Source organism: Heterodontus francisci, chromosome 44 (genome assembly GCF_036365525.1).
Source record: "Heterodontus francisci isolate sHetFra1 chromosome 44, sHetFra1.hap1, whole genome shotgun sequence".
Lineage (NCBI taxonomy): Eukaryota > Metazoa > Chordata > Chondrichthyes > Heterodontiformes > Heterodontidae > Heterodontus > Heterodontus francisci.
In genome coordinates, this window is record NC_090414.1 from 4375064 (window position 1) to 4397987 (window position 22924).

Below are 22924 nucleotides of genomic sequence, written 5' to 3' on the forward strand. Positions count from 1 at the left end.
GTGATAGAGAGTGATAGAGAGTTTCAGAGAATTTCAGAGAGTGTCTGAGAGTGTCAGAGAGTGATAGAGAGTGATAGAGAGTGTCAGAGAGTGTCAGAGAGTGTCTGAGAGTGTCAGAGAGTGTCAGAGAGTGATAGAGAGTGTCAGAGAGTGATAGAGAGTGTCAGAGAGTGTCAGAGAGTGTCAGAGAGTGATATAGAACGATAGAGAGTTTCAGAGAGTGTCAGAGAGTGTCTGAGAGTGTCAGAGAGTGTCAGAGAGTGATATAGAGTGATAGAGAGTGTCAGACAGTGTCAGAGAGTGTCAGAGAGTGTCTGAGAGTGTCAGAGAGTGATAGAGAGTGTCAGAGAGTGATAGAGAGTGTCAGAGAGTGTCAGAGAGTGATATAGAGCGATAGAGAGTTTCAGAGAGTGTCAGAGAGTGTCTGAGAGTGTCAGAGAGTGATAGAGAGTGATAGTGAGTGTCAGAGAGTGTCAGACAGTGTCTGAGAGTGTCAGAGAGTTTCAGAGAGTGTCAGAGATAGTCTGAGAGTGTCAGAGAGTGATAGAGAGTGAGAGAGAGTGTCAGAGAGTGTCAGAGAGTGTCAGAGAGTGATAGAGAGTGATAGAGAGTGTCAGAGAATGTCAGAGAGTGTCAGAGAGTGTCTGAGAGTGTCAGAGAGTGATATAGAGTGATAGAGAGTGTCAGAGAGTGTCAGAGAGTGTCTGAGAGTGTCAGAGAGTGATAGAGAGTGATAGAGAGTGTCAGAGAGTGTCAGAGAGTGTCAGAGAGTGTCAGAGAGTGATATAGAGCGATAGAGAGTTTCAGAGAGTGTCATAGAGTGTCTGAGAGTGTCAGAGAGTGATAGAGAGTGTCAGAGAGTGTCAGAGAGTGTCAGAGAGTGATAGAGAGTGATAGAGACTTTCAGAGAGTGTCAGAGAGTGTCAGAGAGGGATACAGAGTGATAGAGAGTGTCAGAGAGTGTCAGAGAGTGTCAGTGAGTGTCAGACAGTGTCTGAGAGTGTCAGAGAGTGTCAGAGAGTGTCAGAGAGTTATAGAGACTGTCAGAGAGTGTCAGAGAGTGTCAGAGAGTGATAGAGAGTGTCAGAGAGTGTCAGAGAGTGTCAGAGAGTGTCAGAGAGTGATACAGAGCGATAGAGAGTTTCAGAGAGTGTCAGAGAGTGTCTGAGAGTGTCAGAGAGTGATAGAGAGTGATAGAGAGTGTCAGAGAGTGTCAGAGAGTGTCAGAGAGTGTCAGACAGTGTCTGAGAGTGTCAGAGAGTGATAGAGAGTGTCAGAGAGTGTCAGAGAGTGTCAGAGAGTGTCAGAGAGTGATAGAGAGTGATAGAGAGATAGGGAGTGTCAGAGAGTGTCAGAGAGTGTCTGAGAGTGTCAGAGAGTGATAGAGAGTGTCAGAGAGTGTCTGAGAGTGTCAGAGAGTGTCAGAGAGTGATAGAGAGTGATAGAGAGTGTCAGAGAGTGTCAGAGAGTGTCTGAGAGTGTCAGAGAGTGATAGAGAGTGTCAGAGAGTGGCAGAGAGTGATAGAGAGTGATAGAGAGATTCAGAGAGTGTCAGAGAATGTCAGAGAGTGATAGAGAGTGTCAGAGAGTGTCAGAGAGTGTCAGAGAGTGATAGAGAGTTTCAGAGAGTGTCAGAGAGTGTCTGAGAGTGTCAGAGAGTGATAGAGAGTGATAGAGAGTGTCGGAGAGTGTCAGAGAGTGTCTGAGAGTGTCAGAGAGTGATATAGAGTGATAGAGAGTGTCAGAGAGTGTCAGAGAGTGTCAGAGAGTGTCTGAGAGTGTCAGAGAGTGATAGAGAGTGATAGAGAGTGTCAGAGAGTGATAGAGAGTGTCAGAGAGTGTCAGAGAGTGTCAGAGAGTGTCAGAGAGTGATATAGAGCGATAGAGAGTTTCAGAGAGTGTCAGAGAGTGTCTGAGAGTGTCAGAGAGTGATAGAGGGTGATAGAGAGTGTCAGAGAGTGTCAGAGAGTGTCAGACAGTGTCTGAGGGTGTCAGAGAGTGATAGAGAGTGTCAGAGAGTGTCAGAGAGTTTCAGAGAGTGATAGAGAGTGATAGAGACTTCCAGAGAGTGTCAGAGAGTGTCAGAGAGTGATACAGAGTGATAGAGAGTGTCAGAGAGTGTCAGAGAGTGTCAGACAGTGTCTGAGAGTGTCAGAGAGTGTCAGAGAGTGTCAGAGCGTGTCAGAGAGTGATAGAGAGTGTCAGAGAGTGTCAGAGAGTGTCAGAGAGTGATAGAGAATGTCAGAGAGTGTCAGAGAGTGTCAGAGAGTGTCAGAGAGTGATATAGAGCGATAGAGAGTTTCAGAGAGTGTCAGAGAGTGTCTCAGAGTGTCAGAGAGTGATAGAGAGTGATAGAGAGTGTCAGAGAGTGTCAGAGAGTGTCTGAGAGTGTCAGAGAGTGATAGAGAGTGATAGAGAGTGTCAGAGAGTGTCAGAGAGTGTCAGAGAGTGTCAGAGAGTGATAGAGAGTGATAGAGAGTGTCAGAGAGTGTCAGAGAGTGTCTGAGAGTGTCAGAGAGCGATAGAGATTGAAAGAGAGTGTCAGTGAGTGTCAGAGAGTGTCAGAGAGTGATAGAGAGTGATAGAGAGTGTCAGAGAGTGTCAGAGAATGTCAGAGAGTGATAGAGAGTGATAGAGAGTGTCAGAGAGTGTCAGAGAGTGTCTGAGAGTGTCAGAGAGCGATAGAGAGTGAAAGAGAGTGTCAGAGAGTGTCAGAGAGTGTCAGAGAGTGATAGAGAGTGATAGAGAGTGTCAGAGAGTGTCAGAGAGTGTCAGATAGTGATAGTGAGTGTCTGAGAGTGTCAGAGAGCGATAGAGAGCGAAAGAGAGTGTCAGAGAGTGTCAGAGAGTGTCAGAGAGTGATAGAGAGTGATAGAGAGTGTCAGAGAGTGTCAGAGAGTGTCAGATAGTGATAGTGAGTGTCTGAGAGTGTCAGAGAGTGATAGAGAGTGATAGAGAGTGTCAGAGAGTGTCAGAGAGTGTCTGAGAGTGTCAGAGAGCGATAGAGATTGAAAGAGAGTGTCAGTGAGTGTCAGAGAGTGTCAGAGAGTGATAGAGAGTGATAGAGAGTGTCAGAGAGTGTCAGAGAATGTCAGAGAGTGATAGAGAGTGATAGAGAGTGTCAGAGAGTGTCAGAGAGTGTCTGAGAGTGTCAGAGAGCGATAGAGAGTGAAAGAGAGTGTCAGAGAGTGTCAGAGAGTGTCAGAGAGTGATAGAGAGTGATAGAGAGTGTCAGAGAGTGTCAGAGAGTGTCAGATAGTGATAGTGAGTGTCTGAGAGTGTCAGAGAGCGATAGAGAGTGAAAGAGAGTGTCAGAGAGTGTCAGAGAGTGTCAGAGAGTGATAGAGAGTGATAGAGAGTGTCAGAGAGTGTCAGAGAGTGTCAGATAGTGATAGTGAGTGTCTGAGAGTGTCAGAGAGTGATATAGAGTGATAGAGAGTGTCAGAGAGTGTCAGAAAGTGTCAGAGAGTGTCAGAGAGTGATAGAGAGTGATAGAGAGTGTCAGAGAGTGTCAGAGAGTGTCAGAGAGCGATAGAGAGTGAAAGAGAGTGTCAGAGAGTGTCAGAGACTGTCAGAGACTGTGAGAGAGTGATAGAGAGTGATAGAGAGTTTCAGAGAATTTCAGAGAGTGTCTGAGAGTGTCAGAGAGTGATAGAGAGTGATAGAGAGTGTCAGAGAGTGTCAGAGAGTGTCTGAGAGTGTCAGAGAGTGTCAGAGAGTGATAGAGAGTGTCAGAGAGTGATAGAGAGTGTCAGAGAGTGTCAGAGAGTGTCAGAGAGTGTCAGAGAGTGATATAGAGTGATAGAGAGTGTCAGACAGTGTCAGAGAGTGATAGAGAGTGTCAGAGAGTGATAGAGAGTGTCAGAGAGTGATAGAGAGTGTCAGAGAGTGATAGAGAGTGTCAGAGAGTGTCAGAGAGTGTCAGAGAGTGATATAGAGCGATAGAGAGTTTCAGAGAGTGTCAGAGAGTGTCTGAGAGTGTCAGAGAGTGATAGAGAGTGATAGAGAGTGTCAGAGAGTGTCAGACAGTGTCTGAGAGTGTCAGAGAGTTTCAGAGAGTGTCAGAGATTGTCTGAGAGTGTCAGAGAGTGATAGAGAGTGATAGAGAGTGTCAGAGAGTGTCAGAGAGTGTCAGAGAGTGACAGAGAGTGATAGAGAGTGTCAGAGAATGTCAGAGAGTGTCAGAGAGTGTCTGAGAGTGTCAGAGAGTGATATAGAGTGATAGAGAGTGTCAGAGAGTGTCTGAGAGTGTCAGAGAGTGATAGAGAGTGATAGAGAGTGTCAGAGAGTGTCAGAGAGTGTCAGAGAGTGTCAGAGAGTGATATAGAGCGATAGAGAGTTTCAGAGAGTGTCATAGAGTGTCTGAGAGTGTCAGAGAGTGATAGAGAGTGTCAGAGAGTGTCAGAGAGTGTCAGAGAGTGATAGAGAGTGATAGAGACTTTCAGAGAGTGTCAGAGAGTGTCAGAGAGGGATACAGAGTGATAGAGAGTGTCAGAGAGTGATAGAGAATGTCAGAGAGTGTCAGAGAGTGTCAGAGAGTGTCAGAGAGTGATAGAGAATGTCAGAGAGTGTCAGAGAGTGTCAGAGAGTGATACAGAGCGATAGAGAGTTTCAGAGAGTGTCAGAGAGTGTCTGAGAGTGTCAGAGAGTGATAGAGAGTGATAGAGAGTGTCAGAGAGTGTCAGAGAGTGTCAGACAGTGTCTGAGAGTGTCAGAGAGTGATAGAGAGTGTCAGAGAGTGTCAGAGAGTGTCAGAGAGTGATAGAGAGTGATAGAGAGATAGGGAGTGTCAGAGAGTGTCAGAGAGTGTCTGAGAGTGTCAGAGAGTGATAGAGAGTGTCAGAGAGTGTCTGAGAGTGTCAGAGAGTGTCAGAGAGTGATAGAGAGTGATAGAGAGTGTCAGAGAGTGTCAGAGAGTGTCAGAGAGTGTCTGAGAGTGTCAGAGAGTGATAGAGAGTGTCAGAGAGTGGCAGAGAGTGATAGAGAGTGATAGAGAGATTCAGAGAGTGTCAGAGAATGTCAGAGAGTGATAGAGAGTGTCAAAGAGTGATAGAGAGTGTCAGAGAGTGTCAGAGAGTGTCAGAGAGTGATAGAGAGTTTCAGGGAGTGTCAGAGAGTGTCTGAGAGTGTCAGAGAGTGATAGAGAGTAATAGAGAGTGTCAGAGAGTGTCAGAGAGTGTCAGAGAGTGTCTGAGAGTGATATAGAGTGATAGAGAGTGTCAGAGAGTGTCAGAGAGTGTCTGAGAGTGTCAGAGAGTGATAGAGAGTGATAGAGAGTGTCAGAGAGTGATAGAGAGTGTCAGAGAGTGTCAGAGAGTGTCAGAGAGTGTCAGAGAGTGATATAGAGCGATAGAGAGTTTCAGAGAGTGTCAGAGAGTGTCTGAGAGTGTCAGAGAGTGATAGAGGGTGATAGAGAGTGTCAGAGAGTGTCAGAGAGTGTCAGACAGTGTCTGAGAGTGTCAGAGAGTGATAGAGAGTGTCAGGGAGTGTCTGAGAGTGTCCGAGAGAGATAGAGAGTGTCAGAGAGTGATAGAGAGAGTCAGAGAGTGTCAGAGAGTGATATAGAGCGATAGAGAGTTTCAGAGAGTGTCAGAGAGTGTCTCAGAGTGTCAGAGAGTGTCAGAGAGTGATAGAGAGTGTCAGAGAGTGTCAGAGAGTGTCAGAGAGTGATAGAGAGTGATAGAGAGTTAGGGAGTGTCAGAGAGTGTCAGAAACTGTCTGAGAGTGTCAGAGAGTGATAGAGAGTGTCAGAGAGTGTCAGAGAGTGTCAGAGAGTGATAAAGAGTGACAGAGAGTGTCAGAGAGTGTCAGAGAGTGATAGAGAGTGTCAGAGAGTGGCAGAGAGTGATAGAGAGTGATAGAGAGTTTTAGAGAGTGTCAGAGAATGTCTGAGAGTGATAGAGTGTCAAAGAGTGATAGAGAGTGTCAGAGAGTGTCAGAGAGTGTCAGAGAGTGATAGAGAGTTTCAGAGAGTGTCAGAGAGTGTCTAAGAGTGTCAGAGAGTGATGGAGAGTGTCAGAGAGTGTCAGAGAGTTTCAGAGAGTGATAGTGAGTGTCTGAGAGTGATAGAGAGTGTCAGAGAGTGTCAGAGAGTGATAGAGAGTGATAGAGAGTGATAGAGAGTTTCAGAGAGTGTCAGAGAGTGTCTGAGAGTGTCAGAGAGTGATATAGAGTGATAGAGAGTGTCAGAGAGTGTCAGAGAGTGTCAGAGAGTGATAGAGAGTGATAGAGATTGTCAGAGAGTGTCAGAGAGTGTCAGAGAGTGTCTGAGAGTGTCAGAGAGTGATAGAGAGTGTCAGAGAGTGTCAGAGAGTTGTAGAGAGTGATAGAGAGTGTCAGGGAGTGTCTGAGAGTGTCAGAGAGAGATAGAGAGTGTCAGAGAGTGATAGAGAGTGTCAGAGAGTGTCAGAGAATGTCAGAGAGTGATATAGAGCGATAGAGAGTTTCAGAGAGTGTCAGAGAGTGTCTCAGAGTGTCAGAGAGTGATAGAGAGTGATAGAGAGTGTCAGAGAGTGTCAGAGAGTGTCTGAGAGTGTCAGAGAGTGATAGAGAGTGATAGAGAGTGTCAGAGAGTGTCAGAGAGTGTCAGAGAGTGTCAGAGAGTGATAGAGAGTGATAGAGAGTGTCAGAGAGTGTCAGAGAGTGTCTGAGAGTGTCAGAGAGCGATAGAGATTGAAAGAGAGTGTCAGTGAGTGTCAGAGAGTGTCAGAGAGTGATAGAGAGTGATAGAGAGTGTCAGAGACTGTCAGAGAATGTCAGAGAGTGATAGAGAGTGATAGAGAGTGTCAGAGAGTGTCAGAGAGTGTCTGAGAGTGTCAGAGAGCGATAGAGAGTGAAAGAGAGTGTCAGAGAGTGTCAGAGAGTGTCAGAGAGTGATAGAGAGTGATAGAGAGTGTCAGAGAGTGTCAGAGAGTGTCAGATAGTGATAGTGAGTGCCTGAGAGTGTCAGAGAGCGATAGAGAGTGAAAGAGAGTGTCAGAGAGTGTCAGAGAGTGTCAGAGAGTGATAGAGAGTGATAGAGAGTGTCAGAGAGTGTCAGAGAGTGTCAGATAGTGATAGTGAGTGTCTGAGAGTGTCAGAGAGTGATATAGAGTGATAGAGAGTGTCAGAGAGTGTCAGAGAGTGTCAGAGAGTGTCAGAGAGTGATAGAGAGTGATAGAGAGTGTCAGAGAGTGTCAGAGAGTGTCAGAGAGCGATAGAGAGTGAAAGAGAGTGTCAGAGAGTGTCAGAGAGTGTCAGAGACTGTGAGAGAGTGATAGAGAGTTTCAGAGAATTTCAGAGAGTGTCTGAGAGTGTCAGAGAGTGATAGAGAGTGATAGAGAGTGTCAGAGAGTGTCAGAGAGTGTCTGAGAGTGTCAGAGAGTGTCAGAGAGTGATAGAGAGTGTCAGAGAGTGATAGAGAGTGTCAGAGAGTGTCAGAGAGTGTCAGAGAGTGATATAGAACGATAGAGAGTTTCAGAGAGTGTCAGAGAGTGTCTGAGAGTGTCAGAGAGTGTCAGAGAGTGATATAGAGTGATAGAGAGTGTCAGACAGTGTCAGAGAGTGTCAGAGAGTGTCTGAGAGTGTCAGAGAGTGATAGAGAGTGTCAGAGAGTGATAGAGAGTGTCAGAGAGTGTCAGAGAGTGTCAGAGAGTGATATAGAGCGATAGAGAGTTTCAGAGAGTGTCTGAGAGTGTCAGAGAGTGATAGAGAGTGATAGTGAGTGTCAGAGAGTGTCAGACAGTGTCTGAGAGTGTCAGAGAGTTTCAGAGAGTGTCAGAGATAGTCTGAGAGTGTCAGAGAGTGATAGAGAGTGATAGAGAGTGTCAGAGAGTGTCAGAGAGTGTCAGAGAGTGATAGAGAGTGATAGAGAGTGTCAGAGAATGTCAGAGAGTGTCAGAGAGTGATATAGAGTGTCAGAGAGTGATATAGAGTGATAGAGAGTGTCAGAGAGTGTCAGAGAGTGTCTGAGAGTGTCAGAGAGTGATAGAGAGTCATAGAGAGTGTCAGAGAGTGTCAGAGAGTGTCAGAGAGTGTCAGAGAGTGATATAGAGCGATAGAGAGTTTCAGAGAGTGTCATAGAGTGTCTGAGAGTGTCAGAGAGTGATAGAGAGTGTCAGAGAGTGTCAGAGAGTGTCAGAGAGTGTCAGAGAGTGATAGAGAGTGATAGAGAGTGTCAGAGAATGTCAGAGAGTGTCAGAGAGTGTCTGAGAGTGTCAGAGAGTGATAGAGAGTGATAGAGAGTGTCAGAGAATGTCAGAGAGTGTCAGAGAGTGTCAGAGAGTGATATAGAGTGTCAGAGAGTGATATAGAGTGATAGAGAGTGTCAGAGAGTGTCAGAGAGTGTCTGAGAGTGTCAGAGAGTGATAGAGAGTGATAGAGAGTGTCAGAGAGTGTCAGAGAGTGTCAGAGAGTGTCAGAGAGTGATATAGAGCGATAGAGAGTTTCAGAGAGTGTCATAGAGTGTCTGAGAGTGTCAGAGAGTGATAGAGAGTGTCAGAGAGTGTCAGAGAGTGTCAGAGAGTGATAGAGAGTGATAGAGAGTGTCAGAGAATGTCAAAGAGTGTCAGAGAGTGTCTGAGAGTGTCAGAGAGTGATATAGAGTGATAGAGAGTGTCAGAGAGTGTCAGAGAGTGTCTGAGAGTGTCAGAGAGTGATAGAGAGTGATAGAGAGTGTCAGAGAGTGTCAGAGAGTGTCAGAGAGTGATATAGAGCGATAGAGAGTTTCAGAGAGTGTCATAGAGTGATAGAGAGTGATAGAGAGTGTCAGAGAGTGTCAGAGAGTGTCAGAGAGTGATATAGAGCGATAGAGAGTTTCAGAGAGTGTCATAGAGTGTCAGAGAGTGTCAGAGAGTGTCAGAGAGTGTCAGAGAGTGATAGAGAGTGATAGAGACTTTCAGAGAGTGTCAGAGAGTGTCAGAGAGGGATACAGAGTGATAGAGAGTGTCAGAGAGTGTCAGAGAGTGTCAGTGAGTGTCAGACAGTGTCTGAGAGTGTCAGAGAGTGTCAGAGAGTGTCAGAGAGTTATAGAGACTGTCAGAGAGTGTCAGAGAGTGATAGAGAGTGTCAGAGAGTGTCAGAGAGTGTCAGAGAGTGTCAGAGAGTGATACAGAGCGATAGAGAGTTTCAGAGAGTGTCAGAGAGTGTCTGAGAGTGTCAGAGAGTGATAGAGAGTGTCAGACAGTGTCTGAGAGTGTCAGAGAGTGATAGAGAGTGTCAGAGAGTGTCAGAGAGTGTCAGAGAGTGTCAGAGAGTGATAGAGAGTGATAGAGAGATAGGGAGTGTCAGAGAGTGTCAGAGAGTTTCTGAGAGTGTCAGAGAGTGATAGAGAGTGTCAGAGAGTGTCTGAGAGTGTCAGAGAGTGTCAGAGAGTGATAGAGAGTGATAGAGAGTGTCAGAGAGTGTCAGAGAGTCTCAGAGAGTGTCTGAGAGTGTCAGAGAGTGATAGAGAGTGTCAGAGAGTGGCAGAGAGTGATAGAGAGTGATAGAGAGATTCAGAGAGTGTCAGAGAATGTCAGAGAGTGATAGAGAGTGTCAAAGAGTGATAGAGAGTGTCAGAGAGTGTCAGAGAGTGTCAGAGATTGATAGAGAGTTTCAGAGAGTGTCAGAGAGTGTCTGAGAGTGTCAGAGAGAGATAGAGAGTGATAGAGAGTGTCAGAGAGTGTCAGAGAGTGTCTGAGAGTGTCAGAGAGTGATATAGAGTGATAGAGAGTGTCAGAGAGTGTCAGAGAGTGTCAGAGAGTGTCTGAGAGTGTCAGAGAGTGATAGAGAGTGATAGAGAGTGTCAGAGAGTGTTAGAGAGTGTCTGAGAGTGTCAGAGAGTGATATAGAGTGATAGAGAGTGTCAGAGAGTGTCAGAGAGTGTCAGAGAGTGTCTGAGAGTGTCAGAGAGTGATAGAGAGTGATAGAGAGTGATAGAGAGTGTCAGAGAGTGTCAGAGAGTGTCAGAGAGTGTCAGAGAGTAATATAGAGCGATAGAGAGTTTCAGAGAGTGTCAGAGAGTGTCTGAGAGTGTCAGAGAGTGATAGAGGGTGATAGAGAGTGTCAGAGAGTGTCAGAGAGTGTCAGACAGTGTCTGAGAGTGTCAGAGAGTGATAGAGAGTGTCAGAGAGTGTCAGAGAGTTTCAGAGAGTGATAGAGAGTGATAGAGACTTCCAGAGAGTGTCAGAGAGTGTCAGAGAGTGATACAGAGTGTCAGAGAGTGATACAGAGTGATAGAGAGTGTCAGAGAGTGTCAGAGAGTGTCAGACAGTGTCTGAGAGTGTCAGAGAGTGTCAGAGAGTGTCAGAGCGTGTCAGAGAGTGATAGAGAGTGTCAGAGAGTGTCAGAGAGTGTCAGAGAGTGATAGAGAATGTCAGAGAGTGTCAGAGAGTGTCAGAGAGTGTCAGAGAGTGATATAGAGCGATAGAGAGTTTCAGAGAGTGTCAAAGAGTGTCTGAGAGTGTCAGAGAGTGATAGAGAGTGATAGAGAGTGTCAGAGAGTGTCAGAGAGTGTCAGAGAGTGATAGAGAGTGTCAGAGAGTGATAGAGAGTGTCAGAGAGTGTCAGAGAGTGATAGAGAGTGATAGAGAGTGTCAGAGAGTGTCAGAGAGTGTCAGAGAGTGTCTGAGAGTGTCAGAGAGTGATAGAGAGTGTCAGAGAGTGTCAGACAGTGTCTGAGAGTGTCAGAGAGTGTCAGAGAGTGTCAGAGAGTGTCAGAGAGTGATAGAGAGTTTCAGAGAATTTCAGAGAGTGTCTGAGAGTGTCAGAAAGTGATAGAGAGTGATAGAGAGTGTCAGAGAGTGTCAGAGAGTGTCTGAGAGTGTCAGAGAGTGTCAGAGAGTGATAGAGAGTGTCAGAGAGTGATAGAGAGTGTCAGAGAGTGTCAGAGAGTGTCAGAGAGTGATATAGAACGATAGAGAGTTTCAGAGAGTGTCAGAGAGTGTCTGAGAGTGTCAGAGAGTGATATAGAGAGATAGAGAGTGTCAGACAGTGTCAGAGAGTGTCAGAGAGTGTCTGAGAGTGTCAGAGAGTGATAGAGAGTGTCAGAGAGTGATAGAGAGTGTCAGAGAGTGTCAGAGAGTGTCAGAGAGTGATATAGAGCGATAGAGAGTTTCAGAGAGTGTCTGAGAGTGTCAGAGAGTGATAGAGAGTGATAGTGAGTGTCAGAGAGTGTCAGACAGTGTCTGAGAGTGTCAGAGAGTTTCAGAGAGTGTCAGAGATAGTCTGAGAGTGTCAGAGAGTGATAGAGAGTGATAGAGAATGTCAGAGAGTGTCAGAGAGTGTCAGAGAGTGATAGAGAGTGATAGAGAGTGTCAGAGAATGTCAGAGAGTGTCAGAGAGTGATATAGAGTGTCAGAGAGTGATATAGAGTGATAGAGAGTGTCAGAGAGTGTCAGAGAGTGTCTGAGAGTGTCAGAGAGTGATAGAGAGTCATAGAGAGTGTCAGAGAGTGTCAGAGAGTGTCAGAGAGTGTCAGAGAGTGATATAGAGCGATAGAGAGTTTCAGAGAGTGTCATAGAGTGTCTGAGAGTGTCAGAGAGTGATAGAGAGTGTCAGAGAGTGTCAGAGAGTGTCAGAGAGTGTCAGAGAGTGATAGAGAGTGATAGAGAGTGTCAGAGAATGTCAGAGAGTGTCAGAGAGTGTCTGAGAGTGTCTGAGAGTGATAGAGAGTGATAGAGAGTGTCAGAGAATGTCAGAGAGTGTCAGAGAGTGTCAGAGAGTGATATAGAGTGTCAGAGAGTGATATAGAGTGATAGAGAGTGTCAGAGAGTGTCAGAGAGTGTCTGAGAGTGTCAGAGAGTGATAGAGAGTGATAGAGAGTGTCAGAGAGTGTCAGAGAGTGTCAGAGAGTGTCAGAGAGTGATATAGAGCGATAGAGAGTTTCAGAGAGTGTCATAGAGTGTCTGAGAGTGTCAGAGAGTGATAGAGAGTGTCAGAGAGTGTCAGAGAGTGTCAGAGAGTGTCAGAGAGTGATAGAGAGTGATAGAGAGTGTCAGAGAATGTCAGAGAGTGTCAGAGAGTGTCTGAGAGTGTCAGAGAGTGATATAGAGTGATAGAGAGTGTCAGAGAGTGTCAGAGAGTGTCTGAGAGTGTCAGAGAGTGATAGAGAGTGATAGAGAGTGTCAGAGAGTGTCAGAGAGTGTCAGAGAGTGATATAGAGCGATAGAGAGTTTCAGAGAGTGTCATAGAGTGTCTGAGAGTGTCAGAGAGTGATAGAGAGTGTCAGAGAGTGTCAGAGAGTGTCAGAGAGTGATAGAGAGTGATAGAGACTTTCAGAGAGTGTCAGAGAGTGTCAGAGAGGGATACAGAGTGATAGAGAGTGTCAGAGAGTGTCAGAGAGTGTCAGTGAGTGTCAGACAGTGTCTGAGAGTGTCAGAGAGTGTCAGAGAGTGTCAGAGAGTTATAGAGACTGTCAGAGAGTGTCAGAGAGTGTCAGAGAGTGATAGAGAGTGTCAGAGAGTGTCAGAGAGTGTCAGAGAGTGTCAGAGAGTGATACAGAGCGATAGAGAGTTTCAGAGAGTGTCAGAGTGTGTCTGAGAGTGTCAGAGAGTGATAGAGAGTGATAGAGAGTGTCAGAGAGTGTCAGAGAGTGTCAGACAGTGTCTGAGAGTGTCAGAGAGTGATAGAGAGTGTCAGAGAGTGTCAGAGAGTGTCAGAGAGTGTCAGAGAGTGATAGAGAGTGATAGAGAGATAGGGAGTGTCAGAGAGTGTCAGAGAGTTTCTGAGAGTGTCAGAGAGTGATAGAGAGTGTCAGAGAGTGTCTGAGAGTGTCAGAGAGTGTCAGAGAGTGATAGAGAGTGATAGAGAGTGTCAGAGAGTGTCAGAGAGTGTCAGAGATTGTCTGAGAGTGTCAGAGAGTGATAGAGAGTGTCAGAGAGTGGCAGAGAGTGATAGAGAGTGATAGAGAGATTCAGAGAGTGTCAGAGAATGTCAGAGAGTGATAGAGAGTGTCAAAGAGTGATAGAGAGTGTCAGAGAGTGTCAGAGAGTGTCAGAGATTGATAGAGAGTTTCAGAGAGTGTCAGAGAGTGTCTGAGAGTGTCAGAGAGAGATAGAGAGTGATAGAGAGTGTCAGAGAGTGTCAGAGAGTGTCTGAGAGTGTCAGAGAGTGATATAGAGTGATAGAGAGTGTCAGAGAGTGTCAGAGAGTGTCAGAGAGTGTCTGAGAGTGTCAGAGAGTGATAGAGAGTGATAGAGAGTGTCAGAGAGTGATAGAGAGTGTCAGAGAGTGTCAGAGAGTGTCAGAGAGTGTCAGAGAGTAATATAGAGCGATAGAGAGTTTCAGAGAGTGTCAGAGAGTGTCTGAGAGTGTCAGAGAGTGATAGAGGGTGATAGAGAGTGTCAGAGAGTGTCAGAGAGTGTCAGACAGTGTCTGAGAGTGTCAGAGAGTGATAGAGAGTGTCAGAGAGTGTCAGAGAGTTTCAGAGAGTGATAGAGAGTGATAGAGACTTCCAGAGAGTGTCAGAGAGTGTCAGAGAGTGATACAGAGTGATAGAGAGTGTCAGAGAGTGTCAGAGAGTGTCAGACAGTGTCTGAGAGTGTCAGAGAGTGTCAGAGAGTGTCAGAGCGTGTCAGAGAGTGATAGAGAGTGTCAGAGAGTGTCAGAGAGTGTCAGAGAGTGATAGAGAATGTCAGAGAGTGTCAGAGAGTGTCAGAGAGTGTCAGAGAGTGATATAGAGCGATAGAGAGTTTCAGAGAGTGTCAAAGAGTGTCTGAGAGTGTCAGAGAGTGATAGAGAGTGATAGAGAGTGTCAGAGAGTGTCAGAGAGTGTCAGAGAGTGATAGAGAGTGTCAGAGAGTGTCAGAGAGTGATAGAGAGTGATAGAGAGTGTCAGAGAGTGATAGAGAGTGTCAGAGAGTGTCAGAGAGTGTCAGAGAGTGATACAGAGCGATAGAGAGTTTCAGAGAGTGTCAGAGAGTGTCTGAGAGTGTCAGAGAGTGATAGAGAGTGATAGAGAGTGTCAGAGAGTGTCAGAGAGAGTCAGACAGTGTCTGAGAGTGTCAGAGAGTGATAGAGAGTGATAGAGAGATAGGGAGTGTCAGAGAGTGTCAGAGAGTGTCTGAGAGTGTCTGAGAGTGTCAGAGAGTGATAGAGAGTGTCAGAGAGTGTCAGAGAGTGATAGAGAGTGTCAGAGAGTGATAGAGAGTGATAGAGAGTGTCAGAGAGTGTCAGAGCGTGTCAGAGAGTGTCATGGAGTGTCAGAGAGTGGCAGAGAGAGTCAGAGAGTGGCAGAGAGTGATAGAGAGTGATAGAGAGTTTCAGAGAGTGTCAGAGAATGTCAGAGAGTGATAGAGAGTGTCAAAGAGTGATAGAGAGTGTCAGAGAGTGTCAGAGAGTGCCAGAGAGTGTCTGAGAGTGTCAGAGAGTGATAGAGAGTGATGGAGAGAGTCAGAGAGTGTCAGAGAGTGGCAGAGAGTGATAGAGAGTGATAGAGAGTTTCAGAGAGTGTCAGAGAATGTCAGAGAGTGATAGAGAGTGTCAAAGAGTGATAGAGAGTCTCAGTGAGTTCCAGAGAGTGTCAGAGAGTGATAGAGAGTGATAGAGAGTTTCAGAGAGTGTCAGAGAGTGTCTGAGAGTGTCAGAGAGTGAGAGAGCGTGATAGAGAGTGTCAGAGAGTGTCAAAGAGTGATAGTGAGTGTCTGAGCGTGATAGAGAGTGTCAGAGAGTGACAGAGAGTGATAGAGAGTTTCAGAGAGTGTCAGAGAGGGTCTGAGAGTGTCAGAGAATGATAGAGAGTGTCTGAGAGTGTCAGAGAGTGTCAAGAGTGTCAGAGAGTGATAGTGAGTGCCTGAGAGTGTCAGAGAGTGATTGAGAGTGTCAGAGAGTGTCAGAGAGTGTGAGAGAGTGTCAGAGAGTGTCAGAGAGTGATAGAGAGTGTCTGAGAGTGTCAGAGAGTGTCAAGAGTGTCAGAGAGTGTCAGAGAGTGATAGAGAGTGTCAGAGAGTGTCAGAGAGTGTCAGAGAGTGATAGAGAGTGTCTGAGAGTGTCAGAGAGTGTCAAGAGTGTCAGAGAGTGCCCGAGAGTGATAGAGAGTGTCTGAGAGTGTCAGAGAGTCATAGAGAGTGTCAGAGAGTGGCAGAGAGTGATAGAGAGTGATAGAGAGTTTCAGAGAGTGTCAGAGAATGACAGAGAGTGATAGAGAGTGTCAAAGAGTGATAGAGAGTGTCAGAGAGTGTCAGAAAGTGTCAGAGAGTGATAGAGAATTTCAGAGAGTGCCAGAGAGTGTCTGAGAGGGTCAGAGAGTGATAGAGAGTGATGGAGAGTTTCAGAGAGTGTCAGAGAGTGTCAGAGAGTGATAGTGAGTGTCTGAGAGTGATAGAGAGTGTCAGAGAGTGTCAGAGAGTGATAGAGAGTGATAGAGATTTTCAGAGAGTGCCAGAGAGTGTCTGAGAGTGTCAGAGAGTGATAGAGAGTGTCTGAGAGTGTCAGAGAGTGTCAGAGAGTGTCAGAGAGTGATAGTGAGTGTCTGAGTGTCAGAGAGTGATAGAGAGTGTCAGAGAGTGTCAGAGAATGTCAGAGAGTGATAGAGAGTGTCAAAGAGAGATAGAGAGTGTCAGAGAGTGTCAGAGAGTGTCAGAGAGTGATAGAGAGTGATAGAGAGTTTCAGAGAGTGTCAGAGAGTGTCTGAGAGTGTCAGAGAGTGATAGAGAGTGATAGAGAGTGTCAGAGAGTGTCAGAGAGTGATAGAGAGTGTCAGAGAGTGTCAGAGAGTGTCAGAGAGTGTCAGACAGTGTCTGAGAGTGTCAGAGAGTGATAGAGAGTGTCAGAGAGTGTCAGAGAGTGTCAGAGAGTGTCAGAGAGTGATAGAGAGTTTCAGAGAGTGTCAGAGAGTGTCTGAGAGTGTCAAAGAGTGATAGAGAGTGATAGAGAGTGTCAGAGAGTGTCAGAGAGTGTCAGAGAGTGTCAGACAGTGTCTGAGAGTGTCAGAGAGTGATAGAGAGTGTCAGAGAGTGTCAGAGAGTGTCAGAGAGTGTCAGAGAGTGATAGAGAGTGTCAGAGAGTGTCAGAGAGTGTCAGAGAGTGTCAGAGAGTGATAGAGAGTGATAGAGAGTTTCAGAGAGTGTCAGAGAGTGTCTGAGAGTGTCAGAGAGTGATAGAGAGAGATAGAGAGTGTCAGAGAGTGTCAGAGAGTTTCTGAGAGTGTCAGAGAGTGATAGAGAGTGTCAGAGAGTGATAGAGAGTGTCAGAGAGAGTCAGAGAGTGGCAGAGAGTGATAGAGAGTGATAGAGAGTTTCAGAGAGTGTCAGAGCATGTCAGAGAGTGATCGAGAGTGTCAAAGAGTGATAGAGAGTGTCAGAGAGTGTCAGAGAGTGTCAGAGAGTGATAGAGAGTGATAGAGAGTTTCAGAGAGTGTCAGAGAGTGTCAGAGAGTGTCAGAGAGTGATAGTGAGTGTCTGAGTGTCAGAGAGTGATAGAGAGTGTCAGAGAGTGTCAGAGAATGTCAGACAGTGATAGAGAGTGTCAAAGAGAGATAGAGAGTGTCAGAGAGTGTCAGAGAGTGTCAGAGAGTGATAGAGAGTGATAGAGAGTGACAGAGAGTGATAGAGAATGTCAGAGAGTGATAGAGAGTGTCAAAGAGTGATAGAGAGTGTCAGAGAGTGTCAGAGAGTGTCAGAGAGTGTCAGAGAGTGTCAGAGAGTGATAGAGAGTGTCTGAGAGTGTCAGAGAGTGTCAAGAGTGTCAGAGAGTGTCAGAGAGTGTTAGACAGTGTCAGAGAGTGTCAGAGAGTGTCAGAGAGTGATAGAGAGTGTCTGAGAGTGTCAGAGAGTGTCAAGAGTGTCAGAGAGTGTCCGAGAGTGATAGAGAGTGTCTGAGAGTGTCAGAGAGTCATAGAGAGTGTCAGAGAGTGGCAGAGAGTGATAGAGAGTGATAGAGAGTTTCAGAGAGTGTCAGAGAATGTCAGAGAGCGATAGAGAGTGTCAAAGAGTGATAGAGAGTGTCAGAGAGTGTCAGAAAGTGTCAGAGAGTGATAGAGAATTTCAGAGAGTGCCAGAGAGTGTCTGAGAGTGTCAGAGAGTGATAGAGAGTGATGGAGAGTTTCAGAGAGTGTCAGAGAGTGTCAGAGAGTGATAGTGAGTGTCTGAGAGTGATAGAGAGTGTCAGAGAGTGTCAGAGAGTGATAGAGAGTGATAGAGATTTTCAGAGAGTGCCAGAGAGTGTCTGAGAGTGTCAGAGAGTGATAGAGAGTGTCTGAGAGTGTCAGAGAGTGTCAGAGAGTGTCAGAGAGTGATAGTGAGTGTCTGAGTGTCAGAGAGTGATAGAGAGTGTCAGAGAGTGTCAGAGAATGTCAGAGAGTGATAGAGAGTGTCAAAGAGAGATAGAGAGTGTCAGAGAGTGTCAGAGAGTGTCAGAGAGTGATAGAGAGTGATAGAGAGTTTCAGAGAGTGTCAGAGAGTGTCTGAGAGTGTCAGAGAGTGATAGAGAGTGATAGAGAGTGATAGAGAGTGTCAGAGAGTGTCAGAGAGTGTCAGAGAGTGTCTGAGAGTGTCAGAGAGTGATAGAGAGTGTCAGAGAGTGTCAGAGAGTGTCAGAGAGTGTCAGACAGTGTCTGAGAGTGTCAGAGAGTGATAGAGAGTGTCAGAGAGTGTCAGAGAGTGATAGAGAGTGATAGAGAGTTTCAGAGAGTGTCAGAGAGTGTCAGAGAGTGTCAGAGAGTGATAGTGAGTGTCTGAGTGTCAGAGAGTGATAGAGAGTGTCAGAGAGTGTCAGAGAATGTCAGAGAGTGATAGAGAGTGTCAAAGAGAGATAGAGAGTGTCAGAGAGTGTCAGAGAGTGTCAGAGAGTGATAGAGAGTGATAGAGAGTGACAGAGAGTGATAGAGAGTGTCAGAGAGTGTCAGAGAGTGTCAGAGAGTGTCTGAGAGTGTCAGAGAGTGTCAGAGAGTGTCAGAGAGTGATAGAGAGTGTCAGAGAGTGTCAGAGAGTGTCAGAGAGTGATAGAGAGTGTCTGAGAGTGTCAGAGAGTGTCAAGAGTGTCAGAGAGTGTCCGAGAGTGATAGAGAGTGTCTGAGAGTGTCAGAGAGTCATAGAGAGTGTCAGAGAGTGGCAGAGAGTGATAGAGAGTGATAGAGAGTTTCAGAGAGTGTCAGAGAATGTCAGAGAGTGATAGAGAGTGTCAAAGAGTGATAGAGAGTGTCAGAGAGTGTCAGAAAGTGTCAGAGAGTGATAGAGAATTTCAGAGAGTGCCAGAGAGTGTCTGAGAGTGTCAGAGAGTGATAGAGAGTGATGGAGAGTTTCAGAGAGTGTCAGAGAGTGTCAGAGAGTGATAGTGAGTGTCTGAGAGTGATAGAGAGTGTCAGAGAGTGTCAGAGAGTGATAGAGAGAGATAGAGATTTTCAGAGAGTGCCAGAGAGTGTCTGAGAGTGTCAGAGAGTGATAGAGAGTGTCTGAGAGTGTCAGAGAGTGTCAGAGAGTGTCAGAGAGAGATAGTGAGTGTCTGAGTGTCAGAGAGTGATAGAGAGTGTCAGAGAGTGTCAGAGAATGTCAGAGAGTGATAGAGAGTGTCAAAGAGAGATAGAGAGTGTCAGAGAGTGTCAGAGAGTGTCAGAGAGTGATAGAGAGTGATAGAGAGTTTCAGAGAGTGTCAGAGAGTGTCTGAGAGTGTCAGAGAGTGATAGAGAGTGATAGAGAGTGATAGAGAGTGTCAGAGAGTGTCAGAGAGTGTCAGAGAGTGTCTGAGAGTGTCAGAGAGTAATAGAGAGTGTCAGAGAGTGTCAGCGAGTGTCAGACAGTGTCTGAGAGTGTCAGAGAGTGATAGAGAGTGTCAGAGAGTGTCAGAGAGTGTCAGAGAGTGATAGAGAGTTTCAGAGAGTGTCAGAGAGTGTCTGAGAGTGTCAAAGAGTGATAGAGAGTGATAGAGAGTGTCAGAGAGTGTCAGAGAGTGTCAGAGAGTGTCAGACAGTGTCTGAGAGTGTCAGAGAGTGATAGAGAGTGTCAGAGAGTGTCAGAGAGTGTCAGAGAGTGTCAGAGAGTGATAGAGAGTGTCAGAGAGTGTCAGAGAGTGTCAGAGAGTGATAGAGAGTGAGAGAGAGTTTCAGAGAGTGTCAGAGAGTGTCTGAGAGTGTCAGAGAGTGATAGAGAGAGATAGAGAGTGTCAGAGAGTGTCAGAGAGTTTCTGAGAGTGTCAGAGAGTGATAGAGAGTGTCAGAGAGAGTCAGAGAGTGGCAGAGAGTGATAGAGAGTGATAGAGAGTTTCAGAGAGTGTCAGAGAATGTCAGAGAGTGATAGAGAGTGTCAAAGAGTGATAGAGAGTGTCAGAGAGTGTCAGAGAGTGTCAGAGAGTGATAGAGAGTGATAGAGAGTTTCAGAGAGTGTCAGAGAGTGTCAGAGAGTGTCAGAGAGTGATAGTGAGTGTCTGAGTGTCAGAGAGTGATAGAGAGTGTCAGAGAGTGTCAGAGAATGTCAGAGAGTGATAGAGAGTGTCAAAGAGAGATAGAGAGTGTCAGAGAGTGTCAGAGAGTGTCAGAGAGTGATAGAGAGTGATAGAGAGTGACAGAGAGTGATAGAGAATGTCAGAGAGTGATAGAGAGTGTCAAAGAGTGATAGAGAGTGTCAGAGAGTGTCAGAGAGTGTCAGAGAGTGATAGTGAGTGTCTGAGAGTGATAGAGAGTGTCAGAGAGTGTCAGAGAATGTCAGAGAGTGATAGAGAGTGTCAAAGAGAGATATAGAGTGTCAGAGAGTGTCAGAGAGTGTCAGAGAGTGATAGTGAGTGTCTGAGTGTGATAGAGAGGGTCTGAGAGTGTCAGAGAGTGTCAGAGAGTGTCAGAGAGTGATAGTGAGTGTCTGAGTGTTAGAGAGTGATAGAGAGTGTCAGAGAGTGTCAGAGAATGTCAGAGAGTGATAGAGAGTGTCAAAGAGAGATAGAGAGTGTCAGAGAGTGTCAGAGAGTGATAGAGAGTGATAGAGAGTGACAGAGAGTGATAGAGAGTGTCAGAGAGTGTCAGAGAGTGTCTGAGAGTGTCAGAGAGTGATAGAGAGTGTCAGAGAGTGTCAGAGAGTGTCAGACAGTGTCAGAGAGTGTCAGAGAGTGTCAGAGAGTGTCAGAGAGTGTCAGAGAGTGATAGAGAGTTTCAGAGAGTGTCAGAGAGTGTCTGAGAGTGTCAGAGAGTGATAGAGAGTGATAGAGAGTGTCAGAGAGTGTCAGAGAGTGATAGAGAGTGATAGAGAGTGTCAGAGAGTGATAGAGAGTGTCAGAGAGTGTCAGAGAGTGTCAGAGAGTGTCAGAGAGTGTCAGAGAGTGATAGAGAGTGATAGAGAGTTTCAGAGAGTGTCAGAGAGTGTCTGAGAGTGTCAGAGAGTGATAGAGAGAGATAGAGAGTGTCAGAGAGTTTCTGAGAGTGTCAGAGTGTGATAGAGAGTGTCAGAGAGTGTCAGAGAGAGTCAGAGAGTGGCAGAGAGTGATAGAGAGTGATAGAGAGTTTCAGAGAGTGTCAGAGAATGTCAGAGAGTGATAGAGAGTGTCAGAGAGTGATAGAGAGTGTCAGACAGTGTCAGAGAGTGTCAGAGAGTGATAGAGAGTGATAGAGAGTTTCAGAGAGTGTCAGAGAGTGTCTGAGAGTGTCAGAGAGTGATAGAGAGAGATAGAGAGTGTCAGAGAGTGAAAGAGAGTGATAGAGATTGTCAGAGAGTGTCAGAGAGTGTCAGAGAGTGATATAGAGTGATAGAGAGTGTCAGAGAGTGTCAGAGAGTGTCAGAGAGTGATAGAGAGTGATAGAGATTGTCAGAGAGTGTCAGAGAGTGTCAGAGAGTGTCTGAGAGTGTCAGAGAGTGATAGAGAGTGTCAGAGAGTGTCAGAGAGTTGTAGAGAGTGATAGAGAGTGTCAGGGAGTGTCTGAGAGTGTCAGAGAGAGATAGAGAGTGTCAGAGAGTGATAGAGAGTGTCAGAGAGTGTCAGAGAATGTCAGAGAGTGATATAGAGCGATAGAGAGTTTCAGAGAGTGTCAGAGAGTGTCTCAGAGTGTCAGAGAGTGATAGAGAGTGATAGAGAGTGTCAGAGAGTGTCAGAGAGTGTCTGAGAGTTTCAGAGAGTGATAGAGAGTGATAGAGAGTGTCAGAGAGTGTCAGAGAGTGTCAGAGAGTGTCAGAGAGTGATAGAGAGTGATAGAGAGTGTCAGAGAGTGTCAGAGAGTGTCTGAGAGTGTCAGAGAGCGATAGAGATTGAAAGAGAGTGTCAGTGAGTGTCAGAGAGTGTCAGAGAGTGATAGAGAGTGATAGAGAGTGTCAGAGAGTGTCAGAGAATGTCAGAGAGTGATAGAGAGTGATAGAGAGTGTCAGAGAGTGTCAGAGAGTGTCTGAGAGTGTCAGAGAGCGATAGAGAGTGTCAGAGAGTGTCAGAGAGTGTCAGAGAGTGTCAGAGAGTGATAGAGAGTGATAGAGAGTGTCAGAGAGTGTCAGAGAGTGTCAGATAGTGATAGTGAGTGTCTGAGAGTGTCAGAGAGTGATATAGAGTGATAGAGAGTGTCAGAGAGTGTCAGAGAGTGTCAGAGAGTGTCAGAGAGTGATAGAGAGTGATAGAGAGTGTCAGAGAGTGTCAGAGAGTGTCAGAGAGCGATAGAGAGTGAAAGAGAGTGTCAGAGAGTGTCAGAGAGTGTCAGAGAGTGTCAGAGAGTGATAGAGAGTGATAGAGAGTTTCAGAGAATTTCAGAGAGTGTCTGAGAGTGTCAGAGAGTGATAGAGAGTGATAGAGAGTGTCAGAGAGTGTCAGAGAGTGTCTGAGAGTGTCAGAGAGTGTCAGAGAGTGATAGAGAGTGTCAGAGAGTGATAGAGAGTGTCAGAGAGTGATATAGAACGACAGAGAGTTTCAGAGAGTGTCAGAGAGTGTCTGAGAGTGTCAGAGAGTGTCAGAGAGTGATATAGAGTGATAGAGAGTGTCAGAGAGTGTCAGAGAGTGTCAGAGAGTGATAGAGAGTGTCAGAGAGTGATAGAGAGTGTCAGAGAGTGTCAGAGAGTGTCAGAGAGTGATATAGAGCGATAGAGAGTTTCAGAGAGTGTCAGAGAGTGTCTGAGAGTGTCAGAGAGTGATAGAGAGTGTCAGAGAGTGTCAGACAGTGTCTGAGAGTGTCAGAGAGTTTCAGAGAGTGTCAGAGATTGTCTGAGAGTGTCAGAGAGTGTCAGAGAGTGATAGAGAGTGATAGAGAGTGTCAGAGAGTGTCAGAGAGTGTCTGAGAGTGTCAGAGAGTGATAGAGAGTGATAGAGAGTGTCAGAGAGTGTCAGAGAGTGATAGAGAGTGATAGAGATTGTCAGAGAGTGTCAGAGAGTGTCAGAGAGTGTCTGACAGTGATAGAGAGTGATAGAGAGTTTCAGAGAGTGTCAGAGAGTGATAGCGAGTGTCAGAGAGTGATAGAGAGTTTCAGAGAGTGTCAGAGAGTGTCTGAGAGTGTCAGAGAGTGTCAGAGAGTGATATAGAGTGATAGAGAGTATCAGACAGTGTCAGAGAGTGTCAGAGAGTGTCTGAGAGTGTCAGAGAGTGATAGAGAGTGTCAGAGAGTGATAGAGAGTGTCAGAGAGTGTCAGAGAGTGTCAGAGAGTGATATAGAGCGATAGAGAGTTTCAGAGAGTGTCAGAGAGTGTCTGAGAGTGTCAGAGAGTGATAGAGAGTGATAGAGAGTGTCAGAGAGTGTCAGACAGTGTCTGAGAGTGTCAGAGAGTTTCAGAGAGTGTCAGAGATTGTCTGAGAGTGTCAGAGAGTGATAGAGAGTGATAGAGAGTGTCAGAGAGTGTCAGAGAGTGTCTGAGAGTGTCAGAGAGTGATAGAGAGTGATAGAGAGTGTCAGAGAGTGTCAGAGAGTGATAGAGAGTGATAGAGATTGTCAGAGAGTGTCAGAGAGTGTCAGAGAGTGTCTGACAGTGATAGAGAGTGATAGAGAGTTTCAGAGAGTGTCAGAGAGTGATAGCGAGTGTCAGAGAGTGATAGAGAGTGATAGAGAGTGTCAGAGAGTGTCAGAGAGTGTCAGAGAGTGTCTGA